Source organism: Fukomys damarensis, unplaced genomic scaffold (assembly GCF_012274545.1).
Source record: "Fukomys damarensis isolate Sample0158 unplaced genomic scaffold, DMR_v1.0_HiC HiC_scaffold_32, whole genome shotgun sequence".
In the NCBI taxonomy this organism is placed as follows: Eukaryota; Metazoa; Chordata; class Mammalia; order Rodentia; family Bathyergidae; genus Fukomys; species Fukomys damarensis.
In genome coordinates, this window is record NW_022900944.1 from 47,213,471 (window position 1) to 47,226,620 (window position 13,150).

General features: G+C 54.8%; 1 long non-coding RNA gene across 1 annotated transcript; it reads left to right on the forward strand.

Annotated features, from left to right (window-relative positions):
- Positions 1-373: 373 nt before the first annotated feature.
- Positions 374-1,188, forward strand: LOC104864519. The gene is made up of 3 exons (XR_780923.1): positions 374-493; positions 598-685; positions 789-1,188. It is a non-coding gene; the product is annotated as an uncharacterized LOC104864519 (long non-coding RNA).
- The last annotated feature ends 11,962 nt before the right edge of the window (positions 1,189-13,150 follow it).

Consider the following 13,150-nt stretch of genomic DNA (forward strand, 5'->3'; position numbering starts at 1 on the left):
TCCTGGCAGTACCCACAAGCAGGCTGTGTTCCTTTCTTCTTCCTTCTCCTTTAATGCTGGGGACCTGGGTAGACCAGTAAGCCACAATCGGGCCGGCGTTCAGAGACCATTAGTGCAGGAAGCAGGGTGAAATCCAAAGAAGCCGCGAGCCGCCGCGTTGGAAAACACTCCATGAAAGGCCTTTTCAGGCCGTTTCTTTCAGGAGGAGTTGGTTTTTGGATTAAAGGAGTTTATTCAGGTATTCACAAATAGCCAGGCTCTCCACTCTGGCTGGAATGTGGAAACCCCTCTGTCACAATGGATTGCTGTCGAGGGGACTGGTGTGTTCCGACGGGGTACAGGATGAAAGGGGTGTGATTAGGTGACATGCCTTCAAAGGACATGAAAGGCCCAACACATCCTCAAAAGCCTGGGCAGAAATACACTCCGAAATCACTACTTTCTTTATTTTGAAAGTAGTGGTTCCAATAAGAGCCAAGGTGTCGAGGGCACGGTATGTAGTGAAGCTTGGACTAGGGTTCCTTTTTTTTTCCTCCTTTCCTTTCTTGGGAAAGAGAAATGTTGGAAATGTCATTCCTATATTTCCTACACTCCTAGAACAATATGCAGATCCTCCTGCTTCGGGCAAAGCCACCCCTTTGATGGGCTCCCAGCCAAGCGCAGGGGGACCTCAGTGTAGGCACAGGTATGGAAATGGCTCCCTGCAGAAAGGTTTTGGTCCTCTCAGTGGTGCACTTGCTTTCCTGGAGCTCCTTTGGTTAAAGGCAGTGCCTTTTCTTTGCACGCAGGCCTAAGCCAGCAGCCCGGCCCAGCCCTCCCACAGCACCGGCTCCACACATGGCTCTGTCCTCTGATGCAGGCACGCACGGTTTGCTGAGTGCGGAAGTCTGCAGCCGGGTCCTTGCCCAACCTTACCCGCCTGCCCCCCATGGTCCTCAGTAGAGTCCTGGAGCTCCCGCCAGGCTGGAAAGTCCTGGGACGCACCCCATATGGTAGGATTAGAGCTGCAGTAGAAATTTTGGGGAATTCTGACCCCAAACGTGTGCTTTGCCGTTGTCCAAGCTCCTGTCTCCAGGTCCCTTCCATCTTTAATCCTTTAATGGAGACACTCTGACTGTGTCCACGCACTCATTAACACATGTTTAAATAATTATGGTAAAATCCGCATTTTATGCATCCTTAAGCACCCTGCCCGCTGGGCTGCTGTAGCTGGGTCTCCGCGGCTCCAAATATTTGGCACCTTTCAACGTGCGCACCAGCCGCCCGGCGCTCCTGTGGTCTTGGCCTTTCTTCCTCCCACCCGCCCGCCCCTCTCCGGCTGCACAGGAGCGTGCAGGATGAATGTGCCATTGAGAAGCCGCTGGGCAGCACCGCTCTCCGAGGACAACGTGGGCCGGCGGGCGTCTCCAGCTGAGACCGGGCTGGGCGCTGGTGTGAACAGGACAGTGTGTACACGCGCACACATCTGTGTTCACATACGCACACCTGTAGACACTATACGTGACATACACACCACACGTACATGTCTACGCACGTTAACATGCACACACACACACTCTGCACACACCTATACGTCTGCAGCACCTGTACACACAGACACAGTTACACACACCTATACGCACAGCACTGACGTGTGTGCGGGGACACACGTGCATCACACACACACGATTCGCATGGTTCCGAGTGTTTCCGCGGTGACGTTATACTGTGCTCATTTTCCCTCCCCTTGGTGTAATCCTTCATCCCAGCTGGGCCCCAGTCTTAACTCCGAGTGTCGCTCTGGACCATGCAGGCGCGGTATACGTGTTCACCTGTCACCGACAGCACCCGTTAGCATCACCCCCTTCAGGCAGCTGCAGAGGTCACTGCCGTGCTGCCCTGGAGGTCCGTCTAGGGTGAGCACGCGTGTACCAGCAGTCCCACGAGGTGCTCCCAGAGGGAGAGGCGACCTCGAAGCTGCCAGCTGGTTCAGAGGACACGTACTGCACCCGCCTCAACACACGACCCATGGTCCCTGGAGCAGCTCGCGCCCAAGGCTAGGGAGCCCTGCAGGTGGAAGGGGCAGCAGTGGGCCAGCCCAAGCCTACAGGCCTCAGGATGGCCTGGTGCTGCCACGTGTCGTTCTGGGTCCCGTGGGGGGGCACGGTGGCTGTAGCAGATCTGGGTGATGCTGCAGAGGCGCCTGCCTCCAGCCGCCCGCCCTGACCTCTCTTCAGATGCCTCGGTGCCTTTGTGTGCCTCACAGGCACAGCAGGGGACCCCTGAGCCGGTCAGTGGGGGCCATCACGGGACCCTGGCTGGGACCTCCCCTGGACCTCAGGGCCACAGCTGCAAACCTGGGGGCTTCCTTCTGGCTCCCTTCAGTCTTGGCAGAGCTTGTGAGTCCCCTTACCTCACTCCCCAAGGGGACCCAATGAAGACCCCAGCTTTGTCCCTGCACTGTTATTAATTTTCTTTAAATCAAATCCAAATCAGCTTACTTTTTATAAGAATAAAGTTAGCTTTAAGCCAAGAAATACTCCTGTGTAATTGAATTTGATGCTATATATATGCAACTGTCTTAAAAAGTCAGCATTACGACAGCGCATTTTACGTATCAGCTGCTGGAGACTTATTGAACTGTGATAAATATTGCTTTGACTCAAATCTAGAGGAGTACTTTTCATTTCCTTATGATCTGGGACAGAACACTCCATTTTTCGGGAAAGGGTCTTGCAAAATGATGGCAAAGGTATATAATTTCCAGGGTTGTTGTCATAACATTTTCAACTCATTTAACTCTCCACGCATCCGTTCATAGATACAGCCGCCCTCCATCTATCTACCTGTGCACCTATCCATCAACCATTCCACCTATCTATATACCCATCTGTCCACTCCCCACCCACCCGGCCGCACGCGTGTCTGTCCACCCATCACCCTTCCATTGTCCACACAGCAAAACTCAACTTCATTCCAACGAGGTCAGGCTTTAAGTCTCCTCAGAGACCACGCACACCTGGCACATCATCCCTAGCAACCTGAGCCAGGCCTCGCTCGGCTCTCTTGCTGGCCAGTCGGCCTTGGCCCTCCCAGTCTGCTCTCCACAGCCTTGTCCTCCTGTGGCCCCACACAGGTGACAGACGCTTCATCCCCCCTTGCACACCATGGGACATACACAGAGCACAGTGAGGAAATTGTGAAACAGTACGGAAAGTTCCCATTCAGCCCACACCTCAATCTCACCATTATGAATGCCAACCTGAATGTGGCACCTTTGCCAGGATCCATGAGAACCCAAACCCACTCTTGCCCGATTTCCCTTGGTTTTACCTGCGGTCACTTTTCTGTCTGGGTTGCGACCCCTCTGGGTGCCGTGTGCACGTCGCACCCCTGGAGCCCGCCTGGCACAGGACAGGCCCTGTGGAGTCCACCTAGCGTGGCCCCAGGTAGCCCATTCACAGGGACAGGAAGTAGAATGGTGGGGACAGGAAGTAGAATGGCGGGGACAGGAAGTAGAATGGCGGGGCCAGGGATCGGGAGCCTTAGCAGTGAAGGGGGACAGTTTCAGTTGGGGAGGTGAGACCGCTCTGCAGACAAGGGTGATGCCTCACGCCTGCTGGAGCCACACTTCAGACGGCCCCGGGGCTGATGTTCTGTAGGCGCCCTGAGATGAACGAAACCTCAACCACGGCAGCCGGGACGGATGCGGACCGATGGGGGTGTCACTCGCTCTCACCGGCGCAGTGGGATGCCTGCTGCAGGCCCGCCAGGGACGAGGCACGGTGAGAGGGACAGGTGCCACCTCCCCTCCATCTGTGGGCCAGGTGCCATCTTCCCGGCCAGCCCGAGAGGTCACCCAGGGGACAGGCTCCTGGCGGGAGGCCGTCAGCTGCCAAGATGTCACCACTCAAAGCCCGAAGGGAGCAGGAATGCAGAAGAGGTGTGACGCCAGTGTCATCCAAAGCCGAAGCGCCAGGGGCTTGGCCCACTTCAAAGGCCAGGCCAAGGAAGAGGAGCGGGAGGATCGGATTGCACCTGACAGGTGACCCGGGGCCGCCCCTCCTCCAGGGCTCCCGCAGGTCCCAAAATAGAGCCCTGTGCTGAGTGGGGTGAGAAGGGGCAGGCTGGTGCTGGCAGCTGCAGCAGGGACCACAGGGCTGAGCAGGGGGCCTGGGACATGCAGAGCCCGCCTGGAGCCCTCCTGTGTTCTGGAAGGAGGGAGAAGATGAGAAACAAGGCCCTGAGCTGTGGGGACTCCTTCAAACTGGACGAAGGCCCCTGTGCCGGAAGTACCCGACCTGTGCCTTCTCCCGGGATGGCAAAGAAAACAGGAGCACAGCCACCTGGACCACACCAGACCGAAAACACCGGAATCCCAGCCTGGGGGGGGGGGCTGGGGGGCTCTCCCTCGAGGAAACGGTGTCAGATCACTCCCCCTGCTGCGTGGTCTTCACCCCAGGCCAGGGACTTGTGGGGACCTCAGGGAGCTAGGGTGCAGGGACCCAAGGACAAATCCAGTGCCGCCTGTAAGGCGCCTGGGCTGGGAACCAGAGTCTGGATCTAGAGGAGCGCAGACATTACTGGTGGAGACAGAGCAGAGGGAGGGCTGGGGTGGGGCAGGAAGCTTCTGTCACTCTTGCACATGGGCATCGAGAGAGGGAGGTCAGCCAGAAGTGGTGACACACACGTGTAATCCCAAACTTGGGAGGCTAAGGCAGGAGGATTTTATGAGTTTAAGGCCAGCCTGGGCTACATAGTGAATCTGAGGCCAGCCTAAACTGGTTGGGGGTGGAGGTGGGAGGGGACAGAGAGGTCAGGAAGGGCCATCAGTCACTCAAGTTGCCGGGGCCTCACCTGAGGCTGGTTCCCTGATCCTCCCTCCACAGTCCCGCAGGGACAAGGGTGTCCCTGCCTTCCTCACTGATGAGCCCTGGACAGCTGGTCAGCTGGGCCTCAGACAGAGCCAGGGGCCAGTTACCCGCACAGCGCAGTGGGAGCAAAGGTGGAGCCCCACAGTGCAGCGCTCCCTGGGGTCCCAGGGCCCAGAGTTACAGCTGGAGGAGGTGACAGCTCGGTGCTGGGAATGTGTTCCTGGGGGCTGAGACCAGGCTGGACGTGTCTGCACCCGCGAGGGGACCGAGCTGGGACAGCGTCCACCCAGCCTGTGCCGAAGAGGCAGGAGCCATGGCCCCACTGGAGGCCCAGTGTGCACAGCAGTCCCTGTGGTGCCATGTCACAGGCACGACAAGACCCCAACCCATCTCCCCCACTGACTCCATGGGAGCCTTGCTGGCTACCCCCGGCTTGGCGCCCACACAAATGTCCACAGGGCAGGAGGCATCTTCCATGCCCCAAACTGTGGCCCTCTCAGCAGGTCTGGGGGAGCCCGGTGAGAGCTGGGGTGACACAGGGCTGTATGATTCCCAGGGGCCATTGCTCCCCCTTCTGTCCACAGGCATCAGGCGCCCCTTGTGGAGCACAGCCCTCTGCCATTTGATGCAATTCAGACACCGGGAAGAGGAGCTCAGAGTCACTGACGACCCCTCCCAGTTCCCCAATGAGAGCCTCACACCACCCTGGCAGAGGAAGCTGCAGGTGAGACGTGTCTTTGCCATGAAACGCTCCCCTGGGCTCTGTGGAGGCTGTGAACCCAGCGTGGACCTTTTCCGGGTGCCCCACTTGTCCCAGCACTGCCCTTCAAGGCAAAGGACACCCCAGGCTCAGGCCGGACGTCCAGATGTCACCTCTGCCGTTTCTTCATGCTGAAAAGTCCCTTGGCCTCTGCCTGCTGTGCCACTCACATTGCTTTTCAGGATGGCTGTTCTGTAAATGTCCCTCAGTCCTGGGCTGCCCGACGGCGCCTCGTGGGAGGGTGCACCTCCTGATGGGGAGGGGTAGGAGCTCTACCCTTGACACAGACCCTAGCTCAGGGCTCAGGCATCCTTTAGGCATTGCAGGTGGCAACATCTTGGTCACATTTTTGCAAAGTTAGGATTTCACCTGCTGTAAGTAGCAAGTATCTTAGTGGAGACATTTTGAGGCTATGTAACTGTGCTACACTTTTTCTTCCTCCATTTCCCCAAGTTGAGCCTGGGGCTAGGAACTCCTGGACTGCCCTGAATGGTAACTGTGAGGCCTGTTCCCTGAGACTCTGTCCTGGCCAGAATGGGCATGCGCAGAAGAGGAGGGGGCTGGATGGCCCCAGGGAAGGGGTTTGGGGGCCCTCCGAAAGGAAGGGATTTGGGCTCCCACCATCCCTACAGCTTGTACTGCTGAAGAGAGAAGCTGTCACTTGCTGCCTGTCTACATCTCTGTATCCACCTCTATAACCACCCTGTTTATTTCTACTAATAGTGACTGTATGTGTCTATACTGATGTAATCACTCAGCCTGGTGACTCTGAATCCTCTTGTCTTTCAAAGTTAATTTTTACATGGAAATAGAGTTGAAATCACTAAGAGCAAGAATATAATTTTCTTCACTTTTGTAATTGAATTTATAAAAGATGACTCCAGGGCCGGGGATTTAGCTCAGTGTTTCTGCCACCTGCCTCGCGAGCACAAGGACCCAAGTTCAATCCCCAGTACAAAAACAAAACAAAACAAACTATTGAAATATTACTCCAAAACCATAAAGGGGCTGAGTGTTGTGGTGCATTCTGTAATCCCAGCTACATGGGTGGCTGAGGCAGGAGGATCACAAGTTGGGCCTCCCCGGGCAACTTAGCAAGAACTTGGGTCAAAATAAAAAAGGGCTGAGAATATATAGCTCAGTGTGAAGACCTTGGGTTCAGTCCCCAGTTCCACAAACAAAACAAAACAGCCATAAAAGGGCTCCTTGTCCAGATGAACAGAAGCTGTTCTGAAGCCCCACCTGGCCCGCAGGGCAGGGTGGCCCAGCCAGAAGTGGGCCCCACCCCACCTGTGACTTGCAGGCCCGGCTAGTCCACCCCTGCAGTGAGTGTCCCTTGGTGACACCCTCAGTCCTGCCATGGAGTCCTGGCCTTGCTGCCCACTCTCTGCGACTGGCACAGCGCTGGCTGTGTCCCTGTTGTCACTCACCCCAAGGGCATGCGCAGGAGGTGACTGGGTCCTGGGCAGAGCCTCCAGAGCAGGATTAGTGCCCTTAGGAAGTCCCCTGGGAGACAGCGGGACCCTTGTGCCAGTGCAAAGACACAGCAAGGGTCTGCAGCCGAGGAAGAGCCAGGAATAGGTGTGACCGTGGTCTTCCTACCCAGGACAGTGACAAACACCTTTCCACTGTTTGGAAGCCACCTGGTTCCCAGTACTTTTCCTACAGCAGCCCAAATGGACTGAGCCACCCATCCCATGTCAGGGACCCTGGTGTAGGTCAGCGTGTGGCCTGGCACAGGTGGTGGCCCAGCCTCCCACGGACGTCCCTGCCCAGCTCCTCCTCGAGCTCCTCCCGAAACCCTGCGGCTCCTGCTGCTGCCCAGGCTGACCCTGTCTTCGTGAGGTCATTCTTTTCGAGCTTCCTTTGCCGGGGTCTTCCTCAGCCCCAGGAAGGCCCCTGCTGTGCTGCAGGTCGGCACCTGGATGAGATGTGCCTCTGCCTCAGCTGACTCCCGCCCCACACAGCCTCTGCGCTGTCCTGTCTGGCTTCAGAAGCAGCGATGACAATGACCATCGAGACTTTGCAGGGGCCCCTTCCTCCGTAACGGGTCTCCATTTAGGAAATACTTTGTCGACAGCCAACCAGCTACCTGTTTCAGAGTCATGAAGTATAACCGAAGCCTACTCTTACTTATTACTCCGAGGTTTAATTCCTTGACTTGGGTGTGCACACACAAGTGTCTTCCATATTTGTTTTCCAGAGGTGTGGGGGGAGCAGCACTTTTTCAGCCTTGAATGAGGTCTTTTGGGCCCCTGCTTGATGAGTTCCAGGCAACAGTTGCCAGGGAACTGCCAGGAACTGAGGAATTGAAGCCTGGGGACCTGAACCAATCATTGGCCAGTGGGAGGAGCTTGCTGTACCAATTTAACCAATCAGGCTCCACCCCTGAAACAGCCCTGGCAGACCCCTGGGAGGGGCCGAAGAACCCTCATATGGGCTCTGGAAGAGGGAATGGTGTGACTTCCAGGACAGCAGCAGGAGGTGCCACGGTGGTTCCGAGCTTGCAGGCCAGCCCCAAGAATTGCCTGGGACCCCACGGTTCCTCCCTAGAGATGGGGGGCAGTTGTGCTAAGCTGTTTGAGAGTGTCAGCCACTCAACCAGCCAGGAAGCTGCTCTGTAAAGATCACCCACAGCAGCACATCCACCATCCTGTCCAAGGCTGGGCGAAGCCAGGACAAGCGTCGGGTGAGTCTGCCCTTATGATGGGTGTGGCTTGTCCTTGACGAGGAGCCTGTGTGCCTGACTCTTCTCTTATATAGCTCACTGGAGAAAATATCTTAAACCTCTCACCACGTTTAACAGCAAATTCTAAACCTGTGTGTGGATGGAAGCTGAACCGGCAAAAAGCTCTGATGACTGCAGTAAGTTCTCAGAGTATGAAGAGCTTGGGAGAGCCCGGAGCTCTAGCGCCTCGGTTCTGCGTCAGTGTGCTGAGCACTGCCGTCGCTGGTCCCTGAGCAATGGCAGTCGGCACAGTGGCATCTCCCAGGTCCTTACAGGCCAGCGCCACCACTGTACCGTGTATCTGAGGTCAGGGCTCTGGTCGTAAGGGCTCTCGTGGCTAAGCTGTGCTTCCGTGAGTTGTGATATGCTACGTGATTTCTAGAGAACAGGAAGAGAAATGACGGAGCTGGAAATGCTCGTTACCCTGTTTCGATCCACAAATTTTGTATACAAACGTGGAAACATCACATAGTACTGAGAAACGTGTGCAAGTATCATGTGTTAATTAAAACGAAAGATACTATAAACTCACGCAGTTTCTGGATGAGTTCCTTTTCTTTCGTGATCCTCAGTTTTCTCATCTGAAAGTGAGGGTTACTAGGGTTGCCACCTGCTGGGAGTTTGTGCTCCTGCACAGATGTGTGTGTGTGTGTGTGTGTGTGTGTGTAATTGTAAGCTGTGGGGGATAAGGAGGGTGTCAGAGAGAACGGGTGGACACATGTAACAGACAGACAGGAGTGCATGGCAGAACTGTGCCCAGTGAGTCTCGCCAGCCCTCCACCCCTGCCCCATCCTGCACAGCCTGTGGCTGGGTGCTGCTGTCCACACCCTGTTATACTGAAAAGGTGTCTGTCACCTGCAGCGTCCCAGCCCCAAACCTCCCTGCTATGTCTTGTATCTGATGTCCCCCCAAAGCCTTACACATTCATGGGCGGGGCTTTCAGAGGTGGCTGGATCCAGGGTGTGTGTAAATACAGATTAGGGGTGTGTGATTACAAAATCGGGTTGCTGATTGTTTTAGCATAGTTCTGGGTTTAGCATAGTAGTGGATTCAGAACCCTTAGGAAATAACTACTTCTCAGAGATGCCTTCCAGGTGTAGCTGGCTATTGGGTTTTGAGTCTGTTGCAAGATTCTACCTCTTCAATTTATTGGGGATAGGCATTTTCTGCCTTTGGGGCCCAGCCCCTATGGTATTGTTTATGACCCTGAGGCAATCTCAGTGTAGGATACCAAGAACACTGATTAGAACAATTATGTCACCTTGGCTAAAGTACTACAATCAACAATAACAATAGCATTAAACACAGCCCAGAAAATGACAAACCATGAGGACTATTGATTTGCTTCATTTAACTGAATGAATTAATCCTATTTATGGTCATATTACAAAATCTAAAACAAACCAGAAAACTGTATACAGTAAATATGCCCTGCATATGGTGATGTTAACCCTTGGGGAGAAAACTTAAAAGCGGTTGGGGAAAAAATAGAGAAGAAAGCGAGAAGGAGATTAGAAACAAGGCTGGAAGACAAAGGAAAATTATGAGACCTTTACAAAACTGGTGAAGAAACAGGGAAAGAGAGAAGGAAAAAATAAAAAGGACAGAAAACAACAACAAAAGTAGAAACAATGTTCACACTCATAAAAACAAGAACAAATAAGAAAAAAGAAAAGAAAAACACTTGTCCACTTAAAAGTGTGTCTCTGCTCTCACTGGTAGACAAATTCAGCAGCCAGAGCCCAGATCTGTGTTGACTGACCCAGCAAAGCCAGTCATAGACTTACAGCAGGTTAGCGGATAATCACAGCAAATCTATATCTTTAGTTCCACGAAGTTCAGTCTGGTTTCTGGCTGTGAGGCTGGAACCTGATCTATTCAGTCTGCAACACTCCATGTGCCTCCTGCCAGCTTGAACTCAGCTCCTTGACTTCTGCCTACTTGAACTCACTTCCACCTCACCCCAACACTGGGAGCCATTAGATGGATCCAGCCCACAGCTTCTCTAAGTTCTGAGCTCAGCTGGCTGCTCTTTAAGTGTCTACCAGCCAATCGCCCTCTCGTGGGGTACATCTGATCCTGAATAACTCAGCAGCCACTGCAGCCTGCTGCATCTATTGCTCCATTCCACTGGTGCATTTCTCCATGGAGGCCTCAGGGTCACCAGTAGTCCCTGTGCAGCTGCAGGTTTGAGCCATCCTTCCCATGCAGTGAGTCAGGGCTCAGGGAGAAAGCACTGCTTGCAACCTCCTTCTTTGTGGAAGTCTCTCTCTTTTCTCTCCCCGTGGGCTTCAATTCTTGCTTTAGATCCTTGCTGGGTCCCAGGGAACTAATTCCCTCCTTCTTCTCTTCTTCACGTTGCTATATTCCAGCATCTAGGCCCCAAATCTCAGAGAGGCTGTTTCTCTGCTGTTCGCTACTCTGCCATCGTCCCAGAAGTCCCTAGGTGTGGGTGGCACCAACCAACAGGCTTATAGCCCAGGTAGGATAAAAGGGAGAGAGGGAGGGCAGGCTCACTGCTCCCTACCTCCTGTCTGCCCTAACCTGGACTGTTTCTCCTCCCTGATGCCCTTCTGCCGTGCCGCCCTGCCTTGGAACCAGCCAACTATGGGCTGAAGCCTCTACAAACTGTGAGCCAAGTGAACCTTTCCTCTTTCAACTTTGGGTATGGGTATTTTGTCTTATCGAGGAGGAAAGTAACCAAGATACTCCCTCATGCCCATGGAGGATAAATGCCTTCCCTCTTCCTGGCTTTGAGCTCTGGGATGGTGCAGGAAGCTCTACGGCATGAAAAGCTGCACCCACACTAGGCCCTTCCCAGATCCTGGAGGGACAGGAGTCCCTGTGCCACCTGCCTGGGCTGCTCCAGAATTTTACCAGCTGGCTTTTGCTGGCAAGGGAGGTGGGCCATGCTGGCTGGGGACATTCTGCTGGGTTACAGGGTCAGGTCGGGCCTTGTGTCTGGTGCCTTCTGGGTGTTCGGAGTCCTGACGAGCTGGTTATGTATTTTTGCTGGGGACTTGGCATCGAGGCAGGCAGGCAGCAAGCATGTGAGGAAAGCTCCTACTCCGTCCCAGGTACTGGGCCAAGTGATGAGGATGGGAACAAGACCGAGAGCTCCCGTTTTCCAGTCTTCAAGCCCAGCGGAAGAGAGGTAATCACGTAGCTGTCGCCGACATTTAGGGTGCCGGAGTCACCCCTGCTCCCATCTAGTTTTTCACAGTGGAGAAATAAGTAAATGAATAAGCAAACAGTAGAAGCTTTTCTATGGTCAAGATGAGGATGGAGGCTCTGTTCCTACCCAAAGTTACTGGAGGAGATGGGAGGTCCAGGCCCGCCTGGCTGTGCTGCAGTTGCAGTGTGAGTCTCCAGATGTAGGCGGAGACTCCAGCTGCCCCAGAGCTCAATCCTGAGGCTGGACAGGTGTCACCTCTCCAGACAGCTGAGCGGCTGCTGCCCTTGTCACGGTCAGGAGAAGCAGGGCAAGAGAGGGCAGGTGCACAGGCAGGGTCCTCCTCACCTCGCTCTGCCAAGACGGGCAGAGAGAAGGAAACACCCCCCCACCGGAGAAGACTCTGGGTTTGGGACCCAGAGACCGGGCAGACTGGCCAGGCAGAGGGCAGGAACATGGCTCAGGCTATGGTCACTGCAGCCCAGGCCCCCAGGGGAAGACAGGACCACACACAGAGAGGAGACACTTAGGTGATGATGGGGGCATGATTCCTGCTGGCTCAAGGGTGGAAGCATTTGATAATTGGAAATGAGAATGTAAGTTGGAGCAAAATAAGAAAAAGAACCAAACTTGCCATCAAGAAGAGCGAAAGCCTGGGCTGAGCCTACAGGAGAGGTCGCAGGGGAGGGAGGGGCAGGCAGAAGCGTCTGGGGGCTGCAGGGCCTCCCGGGGTGGCAGGGGCCCAGGGACATGGAGTACACGTTGCCTGGAGTTGGCCTGAAGGACACCAGCCTGCAGGTAGCCAGTGAGGGACCTGCTCGGGCGCCCAGAGCAGGCAGGTGGTGACAGGGTGAGGCTGGATTTGGGAGACATTTTGGGCACGTGACTGACAGGGCACAATGCCAGGTTGGGCGAGGAGGGGCAGAGGGGTGACTCAGGAAGGACTTGTCTTCCGGAAAGAGGATTTTCTTTTTCTTGTTCTGGAGATTGAACCCAGGGTCTTTGCACTGAGCTACCTTTCCTGCCCTTTTTCATTTTCTGTTTTGAGGCAGAATATCACTAATTTCTTAAGTTGTCCAGGTGTGGCTTGAACTTGAAATCTTCCTGCCTCAGTCTCCCAGGCATGCGGTAGGAGGGGGGTTGGACTGCGTTTTGGGGACCCAAGCAGAGACATCAGCTGGTTGGGGCTCAGGACAGAGCAGCAGGCTGGGGAAGCTGTCGAGGAGCCATGGGTGCCAATTCCCAGAGCAGTGGGAGGGGAGGATGCCCCACGGGCGGGGAGCAGCCGGGCCATTCCTGGACGAAGCCTCCGTGGGCCGGAGCCCTCAGCGAGGGTTCATGTGGCGCTCTGTGGGATCTACTTGCAGCCTCAGTGTGTCCAGGCTCCACTGAGCACCAAGTGTGTGCCAAACCCAGATCCAGGGGCCATCTGGGACCCAAGGAGACAGAAAACCTGGAATCTGCCTTCCCGGATGGACGAATAACTGAATAACTTAATTACTGCATGCTGACATCTTTCCCCTCCTATGTGCACCACCTGAGGTATTCTTTCTAGAACCCCTGTGCCCCTCAATGTAGTTTTAGAACTTTTGGGGGCCACATTCTGCCTTTTCCGAGGTGTGTGTACCCAGGCAGC